This window comes from Pteropus alecto, unplaced genomic scaffold, assembly GCF_000325575.1.
Source record: "Pteropus alecto unplaced genomic scaffold, ASM32557v1 scaffold587, whole genome shotgun sequence".
Classification (NCBI taxonomy): Eukaryota; Metazoa; Chordata; class Mammalia; order Chiroptera; family Pteropodidae; genus Pteropus; species Pteropus alecto.
In genome coordinates, this window is record NW_006439816.1 from 628,207 (window position 1) to 640,079 (window position 11,873).

Genomic DNA, 11,873 nt, shown 5'->3' on the forward strand with positions numbered 1-11,873 from the left:
ACCGCCGGAACGAGCCACTCGGAAGCGGCGGATACTTTGCCGCCGCGGCTCTCTGCCTCCGGCGCGGGCCCCCGAGCGCCTTTCTCACCCAGCCGGGGACGTGGGAGCCGCGGAGGACACGGGGCGCGCGCAGTCTGAGGCGCGGACGAACCATCGTTGTCAGCATAAGTGTGTCTTAAACGCCGCACGCGCTCGGCCTGCGGCGCGTCGGTCAGCGCGCTCCTCGCGTCCCCTGCACTGTCCCTGTCTCGACTCCTGTGCACGAACGTGGACGGCGAAGCCCACTGCAAACGACCGTTTGCCCTGGCGGGGGGCTGCACCCGAGACATCCACTGCCTCCCCCTCCCGTAAGCGCTGTTATTTGGCTGACGTTCTCTCTCGCACACGCCTTGGGGCAGTTTTCCTTTGATCTGTGGCTCGTGGGGACAGTCTCACTCACACACACACACTCACACTCACACAGAGCTCCCCTCTGCTAATTTGCCTCTCTGAACTCTTCCCTTTGGTTTCTGCAGCGTCCCTAATTATTTCAAAACACCTAAATCTGCCAAGGGACAGTAAAGTGAAAATGTATGTAAAGTCCACGTTGAAAGACAGGTTTATACTCTTTTGTCACCACTATTAGCAAACGAAACGATCTTGAAATATGCTCCAGTTCTCCTAGAAACTGCATTTCCCAGTGTAAATGTCACCCGCAGTCTTGAAGACAGTAACGCGGTGCAATTTTTTATTCGTTGCTGCCTTCTCTAACCTGCCACACAAGACAGGCAAATAATTACGAACTCACGTAGAGGCTCCCTGGATTAAAGATAAATCTGATGAAGACAAAAAATGTGCACGGCCCAGGCACTAAGCTCTACTTTCTTTCAAGACTCATGTTACACTCCAGCTTTCCTGAGAAGAGGAAATAAATCCTGCTTGTCAGGACTTATTTCAATAAGAATAAAGTTTCCAATTGCAGCACTTGAAGAGAATTCCATGTGCATGCAATGGCTTGCTAAAAGCTAGAAGGCATAAGAAAACTTTTTCAAATTCAAGAATCTAGGGAGTGTTTGGCAGAGTAGTAGGAGGTGAACCTGGGTGAGCAGAAGCCTGATGGCGAAAGGCCTTGTATTTCATTCTAAGAAGTTAATGCTTGTTCCTGTAGCCAGTGAAGGGTCTTAATCAGGAGAGTAACGTGATCGAATCTGTATGTCCATTAAACCACTCTGGCTTAAGCGGGAAGCTTGGACTGGAGGGAGTTCGGATTGGAGTCATGGCTTTAATGCAATAGTTGTCATAAAATAAAGGCCTTAACCTGGCAGTGGCAGTACATCAATTCCTGAGATATTATGCAGATGTAATTGGTAGGACTTAGTGACTAGTTAGATGCTTCTGACTCATTATTGTCTTGTTTCTAGATCGGTAATGGCCTCCTTTATTAACGCCTGTACCATCATCGGCAAATATGTATTCAGCATCTGTTCTGTTACAGAGGAGCAATCTACACTAGAGAAACCCTAGACACTTCCAGTAATTTCTCTGAGGGCTGAATATCGTCACTAAATCTTTTTACTCAGGTAAGGCATTGTCCGGTAATGCTCTAACTTTTTTTAAGATGTAGGAACCTACACAATATATATTTTGTGAGAGATTGTCAGATATAACGTAACAAAATAATCTTTCAGAAACTCTCATACAGATTATCTTGCTGGATCTTAATAACAGGTTTTTTTGGGGGGGGGGTCCTCATTCCTGTTAGATAAAGAAGACCAGGGCCACGTGGTGACGAGTCAGATCTACAACCATGCTATTCCCACTGTCCTTCCACTGTTCTTTACACTAAACATGTTGCCTACAAACAAACGCAAGATTTCATTCAAAGTCTCTAGAGGCCGTGCAGAATCATAACATTTTAAATCAGGCAAGACCTCAGAATTCCGAAACGCCCAAGCCTACAGATAACTTCTCAGAATTCTTGAGAAGTTTCATTAGAATCTCCTACAGGCAGTATTGGCGTGGAATAACATATTTTCACTGAAGCAGTTCTCATCGTAAGCCAACTCCTCTGATGAAGAAATGCGAATAACATTGGAATACCCAAGTAGTTACTCTATGACAAGCTAAAGTGGGCAAACATGAGCCAAATAAGTCAAAGAAAATCAGGGCACCCAGAAATAGAATATGAAGCACAGTGAGTTGTGCATTGCTGGAGAGCTACAGCAGCGGACCGGCCAACTTGGCCTAGAGATAAATGTCCGAAATAAATTAAAGAGACAGAGGAGCGCACAATAAAAGCCACTGTCCACAGATGTTGCAGATACGGAACGCAGGACAGTACTTTATTAATGCAATGATTATATCTATATATGTATATACTATTTTGTAATTCACGAAGTGCTTCTTCCTACCTTATTTAATCCGGAGACATTGGAGATTAGGTATTATTTATTAATATTCCCATATTTATGAGGAAACAGGCTAGATAGATTGTTACTTGACAGAAGTCAAAAAGTAATGGGATGAAGACCAAACCTAGGTTTTATGACTCCAAATACAGTGCTCTTTCCATGTAATTACACCCGAAACGTGGAAGAAATTCTTGAGTACTTCAAGAAGGCCGCAGTGGTCTTTCTTTCTTCTAGAGAATGCCAGAACTTACTCCTACCTAAGTGCATTTGCACTTGCTTTCCGCTCTATCTGGAGCATCCTTCCCAGACACTCCTTAATGACTCAGCCACCACCTGCTTAGAGAAGCTTTTATACTACACCTTATCTAAAGAAGCACCCCCTCCCCGCCCCCGTCCCTGACACTCTATCGCATTGCCTTGTTTGATTTCCCTTAAAATCTTGCTACTTCAAGTGTGAGCTGTGGACCCTTAGCACTGGCGTCACCTGGGAGCTTATACGAAATGTAGACTCTCAGGTCTCACTCTGGACCTAAGAGGTCAGAATCTGCATTCTGGTAAGAATTCCCTGCGTCATCTGTATGCACGTTACAATTTGAGAAGCGGTTTTAGAGCATATATCACTTTCTGAAAGTAACTTGTTTATTTTTTGTGCATTTTTAAGAAAAACTAAATATTTTTAAATATTAAGTATTTCATGATAACTGAAAATTATAAAGGAAAGATAACGGACACCCAGATACCTGCAACCCAGCTCAATCATAGGGTAACGTTTTATTATATTTGCTTTAGATCTTAAAAATAATAATTTAGCAAAGACCCCTGTGTTGCCCCTCTCCAACCCTAGCCTCTTTGTCCTCATAGGTTTATTCCTGTTTTATTCTCTTCTGTGGATTTTGGGAAGAAGAGGAGACGAATAGATTTGATTAAAACCCACCATGATTATCTGGATGTCCCACATATTTTATGAGGCAAGCATAAACTTAATACCAAATGTGGACAAGGATTTTACAAGAAAATTATATGTCAACTTACTTACGAACATAAATGAAAAACTAGAAAAATAAAATAGTGAACTCAATCCAACGTTGTATAAAAAAAATACATCAAGACCAAGTATGCTTTATCCCAGAAATGCAAAGAGGCTACGTATACATGCATAGACTCGTGTATTCTATAGCTTTTGGGAGTAGTTTACCTATATGTCCGTTACATTAAAGTTGATAATTGTCCATACAATAGACAAATTTTAAAGAATAACTATCATATACAAACATACATAATTCAGAAAAGATTTTCAATAAAATTTAATACTAACTCAAGATTTTGAAACTCTTGGTTAACTCAGAATAGAAAAGATCTTCTCTCTCACCATAAAAAAAATCTGTTTCAAGCATTTTACTGAATGATGACACTTTTAGTAGTGTTTGCTTAAAGATGGGACTATGCCAGCAATGCCCACTTACCCAACTACTGTTCAACGTTGTGTTGGATGGAAGTAGTGATCAATGCAATAAGATAAGGAATAAAAACCAAGGTATAAGGACTGAAAGAGAGAAAATAGTAGTAATTTGTATATTATATCATTTTCCAGATAACAAAGATAATCTATAGATAAACTAATAAAAAAACAGTTAATCAAGGTTGCTAAGTAGAAGGTCAACACAAAATAAAAAGTACCCTGTAGGGCGTATAAAAAATTTAACTTGTCCAAATTTTCTACACGTTTCTTATTTGTGCACTTTGTTCTGTTGGTGTTAAAATGTCCCACTATGAATGTGAATTTCTTGATTTTTTCCTTGCAATTTGGTCAACTATTGTTTTGTATATTAGATTGCTGTTATGAGGTACATACAAGTTCATGGTTGTTATATCTTTGTAGTGGCCATTAAAAGATTCTGAAGTCAGTTAATGTTCCTACCCTTCTCGTAAAAAAAGGTTAGAACTCTCAACTTTCCCCTTTTATCTTCCATGTTAAAGTAGTTTAAATTTTAATTCTATAAACCTCTTCAAATTAATTCTTATCATGTTTTTTTACAGTCAGTACTTACTTGGATTTTTCAACATGATTTACTGATTTCTTTGCTTAACATCTATTATATCACACTCCTTACTTCCGGTTTCAATTTTAGTCTTGCCGGAATGCATCCTTTGGTAGTTCTTTCACTGAAGTTCTGTATGTGGTAAACTGAGTCTTGGGACACCTGAAAATATTTTTATTTCATCCTTACTTTTGCTTAATAGTGCAAGCGGTTATCACATTCTAAGTCGATAATTACTCCATTAGATTTTCTTGGGCCTAAATTTTCCTATTACCTGTTCTGATTTTCTTTTCTAGTGGTAAGATTCTCTGAAGGCTTTATAATTGTTTGTTAAGATCTCTTTTTTAGAGAGAGTTGTCTTTCCTAAGAATTCTGCATGTACACCAGATTGTAGAGATGTCGCTGATGGGACAGTTTCGTCTTTCCTTCTGCAGTGTCCTTATAAAATTTACCAATTTGGGACCAGTTTTTCCTCTTTTTTTAGCATTTGTTTTTCACACCGTATGTAGTACGTATATGGACCCCACACCCACACACAGTGCAGATTTTTCATGGAGGACCCACAGCTGAGAATGGACTTTCTGCTTATAAGTCCGCATTCGTAGGCCAAGGGTCATAGTTTTAGTAGGACTTCTTACTGCGGAAAGCCCAATTCCAGCTCACTACCCACACATCGGGTCTGTGGCTTCTCAGCCATTCAGCAGGGCATTAAAACCCCAGCCACATGGGGTCGGAGAAACGGTTTGACTACAAAGGAGCACGGAAGAGTTTTGAAGAATGATAGAACTGTTTCATATCTCGATCGTGGTAGTCGTTGCACTACTATATGCATGTATTAAAACTCACACTATATTGTACACCTGAAACTAATATAACCAATATACGATTGTATACCACCTATACTGAAACTAAAAAAAGAAAAAAAAGAATATTATAAAATTTATGACAACGAAGAGTGAGTAAAAAAAAAAAAACTTGCAGAACTGTACACCAAAGGATGATTTTTCCTTTATATCTTAATTTTAAAAAGAAAAAAAAATAACCCAGACTTTGTCTTGCATCTATATCTGATTCCTCTCTCGGGCACTGGGCTTCAACTCTGTTCACTGTTCGGTCTTTTGGCTTCCCTTTCCCCTAAGTGTCTTACCCCCAGAGAGTTACTTTATTTGCTTTCAAATTCAACTATGCATTTTTAAAACCCGGAGTGGTGTTGTGATTCCTATCCAACTTCTCTATTTATTTGGCGTGTAGAAGGGAGCACATCTCACACCTCGTCAGTTAACCCCGTTGACTCCACTGCATACCTCCTGACCTGCCTGGTATTTGTACTTTAAGGAAATACGGCCCAAAAGTTAACACAAAAAAATAAGATAAATTTTTATATTATAGATGTTCATACTAGTGCTGTTTATAATAGCAACTTTTGAAAACAATTCCAAATCTTCCAAAAGAAGTTTAATGAAAAACCTCGACAACAATTACATGAAAAGTATACGGACTTGTATTGCTATATGGAAGATTATATATGAATAACGTTTAGTAAAGCAGGACACATATCCATTTTCATTACTGTTAGGATTTCAAAAGAGCACAGTACAAAATGCATAGGTGATGTTTTAAAGTTCTGTTTATCACTTTTCGCCCTTTCTTCAGGGGAACGTTTAGCGCCTTCTAAGCACCGCACTAATTTAACTGGAGTCATCTAATTTCATTCTCTCAAAAGCCCATGTAGACTAGGTTATATTATAACCCCCACTTTTCTAATAAGGACAAGACAGCGTAGGGCTTGCCCAAGGACTCAGAGGTTGGAAGCGGTAGAGCTGATCTCCAAATTCGGAGGGGCTGACTGCAAAGCCCATGCTCCCATCATTATTCCATAGAGCTTTTTAGTCACAGTTGTTTGTATTAAAACATTTTAAAAACTCATGCAAGGTTTTAGTTATTTTTTAACCTAACAAAAGTTTACAGATTCGAGTCAATTTTATCACTTTACTTTCAGGTGAAAAACTATTTTGCCAATTTATAAATAAGTTGTTTCATTTGTGTGTTATACAAAATAATCATATCTTAATCCTTCTCGTGTATAATAATAACAGCTATTAATTATTGAGCACTTAATTTGTCATAGAGACTTGCTACACGCTTTATATATGAGCTCATATAATCTCAAATGTTGTATGAGGTAGGTAATATTAAACTTATAATCACATTATAATTTTTTTCTGCTGAGGGAAATCGAGACTTCCAGAGGTTAAGGAACTTGCCCTAGATTACTTACCGAGTAAGCAGTCGAGCCGGAACTCAAACCTAAGCCCGACCCCAAAGTCTGCTGTCGACCTAAACCATGCTGCTTCCTCACGCCATGCTGCTTCCTCACGCGTTTGTTAATACACGTCAGTTTCAGGAGCATGCCAAAGCTGCTTTTGCTCCCTAATAGTGTGGGCAACCTTATATATTGTAAAGCAGCAACCAAGCTTTTTCTTGGCAAAGAATGATCTTATGGGAATTTCTGCGGGACGGTGGGACCCTATGCAGACGAAACAATAGGAATCATCTCTTTCTGAGCGCTATGCATACCAATGTTCAGAAATTAATCAAGTGATTCCTTTAGAAATGTTGCTAGGTGTGCCCTGCTTTCAAGTTTCTTGAAGATCTAATTAGCTTATGGTTTCATAGCTCCATGGTTTTACTCTAGTATGAAATCCTCCCTAAACAGTGAAAATGTGCATGGCACGTAGGCCCAGCATGACGCTATATGCAGCATGATGTTTTTAATCCGTCCTTCATTACCTTGCATTGTTGAATAATACTCCACTAAATGGATATACCAAATTTTGTTTATCTATTCGTCGGTTGATGGACATTTGAGTTGTTTCCATTTATGTACTTTTTAACTTTCCCTTGAGATGTCCCCTTTGACCCGTAGATTGTTTAGAAGTTATTTTGTGGTCGCCCTAGGAATTACGTTCTGTATGCACACCTTATCATGGTCTACCACTGTCAACATTTTACCAGTGAGAGTGGCGTACTGAAGCCTTGTCTCCTTGTAACTTGTTTTACATTCCCCTGTTAATAATTGTCTTAAATATTTGTTCTACACACACTGAGAAGGATATCAGACGATGATATAAGTTTTACTTCAATAATTAAATACCATTTAGAAATCTTAAGGAGGAAAGTCCTGGCCTCCCCCGTGGCCTCCCCTGACATCTCGACTAGGGGATCGCTAATCGTAGTCGAGTGAGGGGAGGAGTCTTGGCTCTCGACTCAGCCTTTGCTGACGGCAGTGGAGCCCCAGTTTATTTCCATGATTTTTGAGAGATTATTGTGTAAAAGTTTTCTGTCTTGCTCGGTTTCCTTCTTTCCTGTTCTTTGGCAAGAGAGAGTAGGCTTTGATTAGGGCTTTTATTTGGTCCACGCTCGTTGGCGTTTCTGGCTTGTTGACCTCTCTACCACCTAGTCCAGGATACATGAGGGAAAAACAAAACCCCGAGCGCTCACCACCATGTCATTCCTTGGGTTTTGGCATCTTTAGTCATTCTGTCTTTTCTCCACATTTTAGCCTTATGTTTGTTTTAGATCTAGCGTCCACGGTTTTTGCCTTGTTCTTAGTTGGAAGAAGGACAAAAAATAAATTTACTCCTTTTTGTGCAGAACTGGAAGCATCTCTTTTGCCCATTTTGTCTTGTATTATTTATCTTTCCATTATTGATCTCTAAGTCTTTATATAGTCTCGAAACAAGTTTTACACGTGTGTGTGTGTGTGTGTGTGTGTGTACACATGGAGAGAGAGTGTTGGTCTTTTACTCTCTTAACGGTGTCTTTTGTTAAAGAGAAGTTTTAAATTCTGATAAAGCCTTATTGATCAGTTTTTTTCTTTTATTTTTTTAAATTTTTAAATTTTTTATTTTTTATTCACTTATTTTTTTGTCCTAAGAAAACTTTGCCAACACTTAGGTTGCAAAGATATTCTTCTGTGTTCTCTTCTAGGGTGTTTATAGTTCTAGCATTTACATGTAGGTTTATGATCCATCTGAAATTGATTTTTGTGCATGATATGAGGTAGGGATTACATCGATAGCCAGCTGTCCCCTCACCATTTGTTGAAAAATATGATTTTGTTTCATATCCCACATATAAGTGATATCATGTGATTTTCAACTTTTTCTGGGTTATTTCGCTTAGCATGATTATCTCGAGGTCCACCCATGTAGTCGCAAATGGCAGGATTTCATCTCTCCTTATGGCTGAGTAACATTACATTGGATATATGTACCACAGCTTCTTTAGCCAATCATCTATCGTAGGACACTTCAGTTGCTTCCATGTCCTGGCCACTGTGAATAATTCTGCTATGAACATCAGTGTGAAAATATCTTTATGGATATGGGTTTTCAAGTCTTTGGGTAAATACCCAGTAGAGGGATTGCTGGATCGTATGGTAGATCCATTCTTAGTTTTTTGAGGAACCTCCATGCTGTTTTCCATAGTGGCTGTAGCAATTCGCAGTCCCACCAGCAGTGTATGAGGGGTCCTTTTTCTCCGCCTCCTCTCCAACATCTGTTATTACTTGTCCTGTTGATAACAGCTATTCTGAGATGTGTGAGAAGGTATCTCATTGTGGTTTCGATTTGCATTTCCCTAATAGGTAGCGATGTTGAGCATCTTTTCATATATTTGTTGGCCATTTGTATGTCCTCTAGGGTGAAGTGTCTGTTCAGGTCCTCTGCCCGTTTTTTTTGATTGCATTGTTTTTGCTGTTGTTGTTGTTATTGAGTTAGGTCACCCTTCTTCATGAATGTGATTCCCCTCCCTCACCTCTTATACTATTTTTCTCATATTAAAAAAATACTCTTTACCTTTTTCCTCACCTATTTGCCATGGCAAAACTAAAACCACATATCTAAAATTGCTGTCTATAATTTCTCCCACAATTCTTTCTTAAAGTCACTCCAACCATGTGGATAGTTATGTTATCAACTTGAGCTCTTTCTTGTCTGTTATAGGTATTTACTGCCATAAATTTTCCTTTAAGCATCCCTTTAGCTGCATTCTATAAGTTTTGGTATGTTGTGTCTTTATTTTCACTCATCTGAAAATATTTTCTGATTTACTTTTTGATCTCTTCTTTGGTCTGTTTGTTGTTTAGGAGTGTGTTATTTATTTTCCACATATTTATGGGTTTTGCCATATTTTGCCTTTTATTGATTTCTGATTTCATTCCATCATGGTTAGAGACCATGCTTTGTGATATTTCTACCCTTTTAAATTTATTGAGGTTTGTTTTATGGCCTAGCATATGCTCTAACCTCAGGAATGTTTCTTCTGTGCTTGAAAAACATGTATAACCTAGAGTGTTCTACAGATGTCTGATAGGTCCGCTTGGTTTACCTTTGTTGAGTTTCTTGTATGTGTAGATTTTTTTCAGTAAATTCAAATTTTCAGCTTTTCTTCAGATTTTTTCTCCCCCTTTTTCTTCTTATCCCATTATGCGCATGTTCATGTGCTTAATGATACCTCACCCCCTTCTGAGGCTCTTTTCATTTAAATTTTTTTCTCTCGGTCCGTTCAGCATGCACGATCTCATTAATATCTCTTCAAATTCCTTCATTATTTTTTATGCCAGTTCGAACCTACTGTTGAGCCCCCATATATTTTTTAGAATTTTCAGTTATCGTACTTTTCGACCTTGGAATTTCCATTTGGTTCTTTAAAAATGTTTCTACTTATTTATTGATAAACTATTTGATGCAACATTGTCATCATATGCTCCTTTACTTATTTAATCAAGTTTTAGTTCCGTGACTATATTTACAATAACTACTTCAAAATCTTTTCTGTTAAATCTAATGTGTGGTCTCTCTCATGGGAAATTTTCGTTGCCTGTTTTTTTTTTAACCTAGTGAAGAGGTCATATTTCCATGTTTCTTTGCATGACTTGTAATTTTTTGTTGGAAACTGCATATTTTAGAAAATATAGTGTATCAACTCCGAGTACTGCTACCTCCTCTTTGACTTGTTATTGTTATTTGCTTCTTTATTTGTTAAGAGACTGGCTGAACTGTTTTAGTAAAGTCTCTTTCCTCCTCCAGCGTCCACAGAACCAAGGTAAGGTATACATCTGAAAGGTGATACAGCTATTCGTTTGGAAAAAAGCGAATCCCAGTATTTGTTCAGAACATCGGCTATCTTTTAATTAATAGATTTTTTGTTCCTAAGAATTCGAAATTACGATGCAATGGCTTAAGCAGCACCAAAGTCAACTTAAATTAAGAAATTCCTGGAGTTTGGGGCACAAAGGGATGGTCAAGGAGTTCATTGGAGGACTAAGTATTAGTATAAAATCATATCAGGATTTTCCAGCTTAGTCACATAGTACAATTTTGGGTTTCATAGGATAACTCTGGTACTGCAGGTGTAATATGATCTAGTACCAGCACAATATGTGGTATACATAGAGGAATATGAGCTGGACTAATCTGAGGACCTGGGTTACAGAAACAGCCAAATTGTTCCGATCGCGCTTAGGTTCAAATCCGTGCTGTCGCACTACCGCCTCAGGTCGTCAAAAGGCTTACATGAGATAACTAAAACGTCCCGTAAGAAAAATAGAGTTGAATATTCATATTGTCTTTTGCCTTCCCTCAACTCTACTACTGGTGATGTAACTCTAAATTAGATTCATAGGTCTCAATTTTCTCACCTGTAGAACAGGCATTATCATACTGGGCTTAAGTACTTCACTATGTTGAATGAGATAAGCCGCATAAAAGTGTTTTGTAAAGACATAAACAGATGCACGTGAAGGATTTCTACTGATACGTGCAATGGGTTTGTTGCTTCCGTTATTTCCAGTAACAGCAGCTTCAGTTTGCCCATGTGACCAGACCAAATGAACTTAAACGACGCCGAGCCGGCCGCGCCTTCCCAGGTGTGCTTGGCCGCTATGCCTTCCCTTATGTCTGTCGGCTGGGCCCGACGCTGTGCAGTTACCATGGCGGTGCCGACGGCATTTCACATCCACTACCCCTTGATTTCTTTTGAAGAGTTAGAAAGAAACTGTCCACTCAGCACAGAAGCTCGAGCGGAGAACGTGTGGGCAGTAATTTTCGACGTCGGCGTGTACGGAGGCGTCGTAGAGCTGGCTGGGGTGCGGGTTCCCAGGGCCTGCATTTCAGATGCGCGTTCGCGACGTCTGAGATGGAACCCAGGGACGCGAAAGGAAAGGCGGGGTGCTCCGTGCGCAGTCGGTCAGTTTGCAGCGTGCACCCCAGCTTTTCCCGGCTCCCCACTCGCGCTGTCTGCACAATTCCCCAGGTGGCCCGGAAGACGGTCCCGCCACGCGGCCGTGTCGCAGCGGGACACCGAAAGGGTTAAGGAGCCGCGCACGGCGGAGTGGCAGGGGCGGGAGCCGAGGACGGAGCCCGGGGGGCGGGGCCGGGGC

General features: G+C 39.7%; 1 long non-coding RNA gene across 2 annotated transcripts; it reads left to right on the forward strand.

Annotated features, from left to right (window-relative positions):
• On the forward strand, positions 1-4,092 carry LOC107196027. 2 transcript variants are annotated; one of them, XR_001517336.2, is made up of 3 exons: positions 1-347; positions 1,401-1,559; positions 3,252-4,092. It is a non-coding gene; the product is annotated as an uncharacterized LOC107196027 (long non-coding RNA). The 2 variants fall into 2 exon arrangements; XR_003047840.1 differs by lacking the exon at positions 3,252-4,092 and adding an exon at positions 1,742-3,241.
• The last annotated feature ends 7,781 nt before the right edge of the window (positions 4,093-11,873 follow it).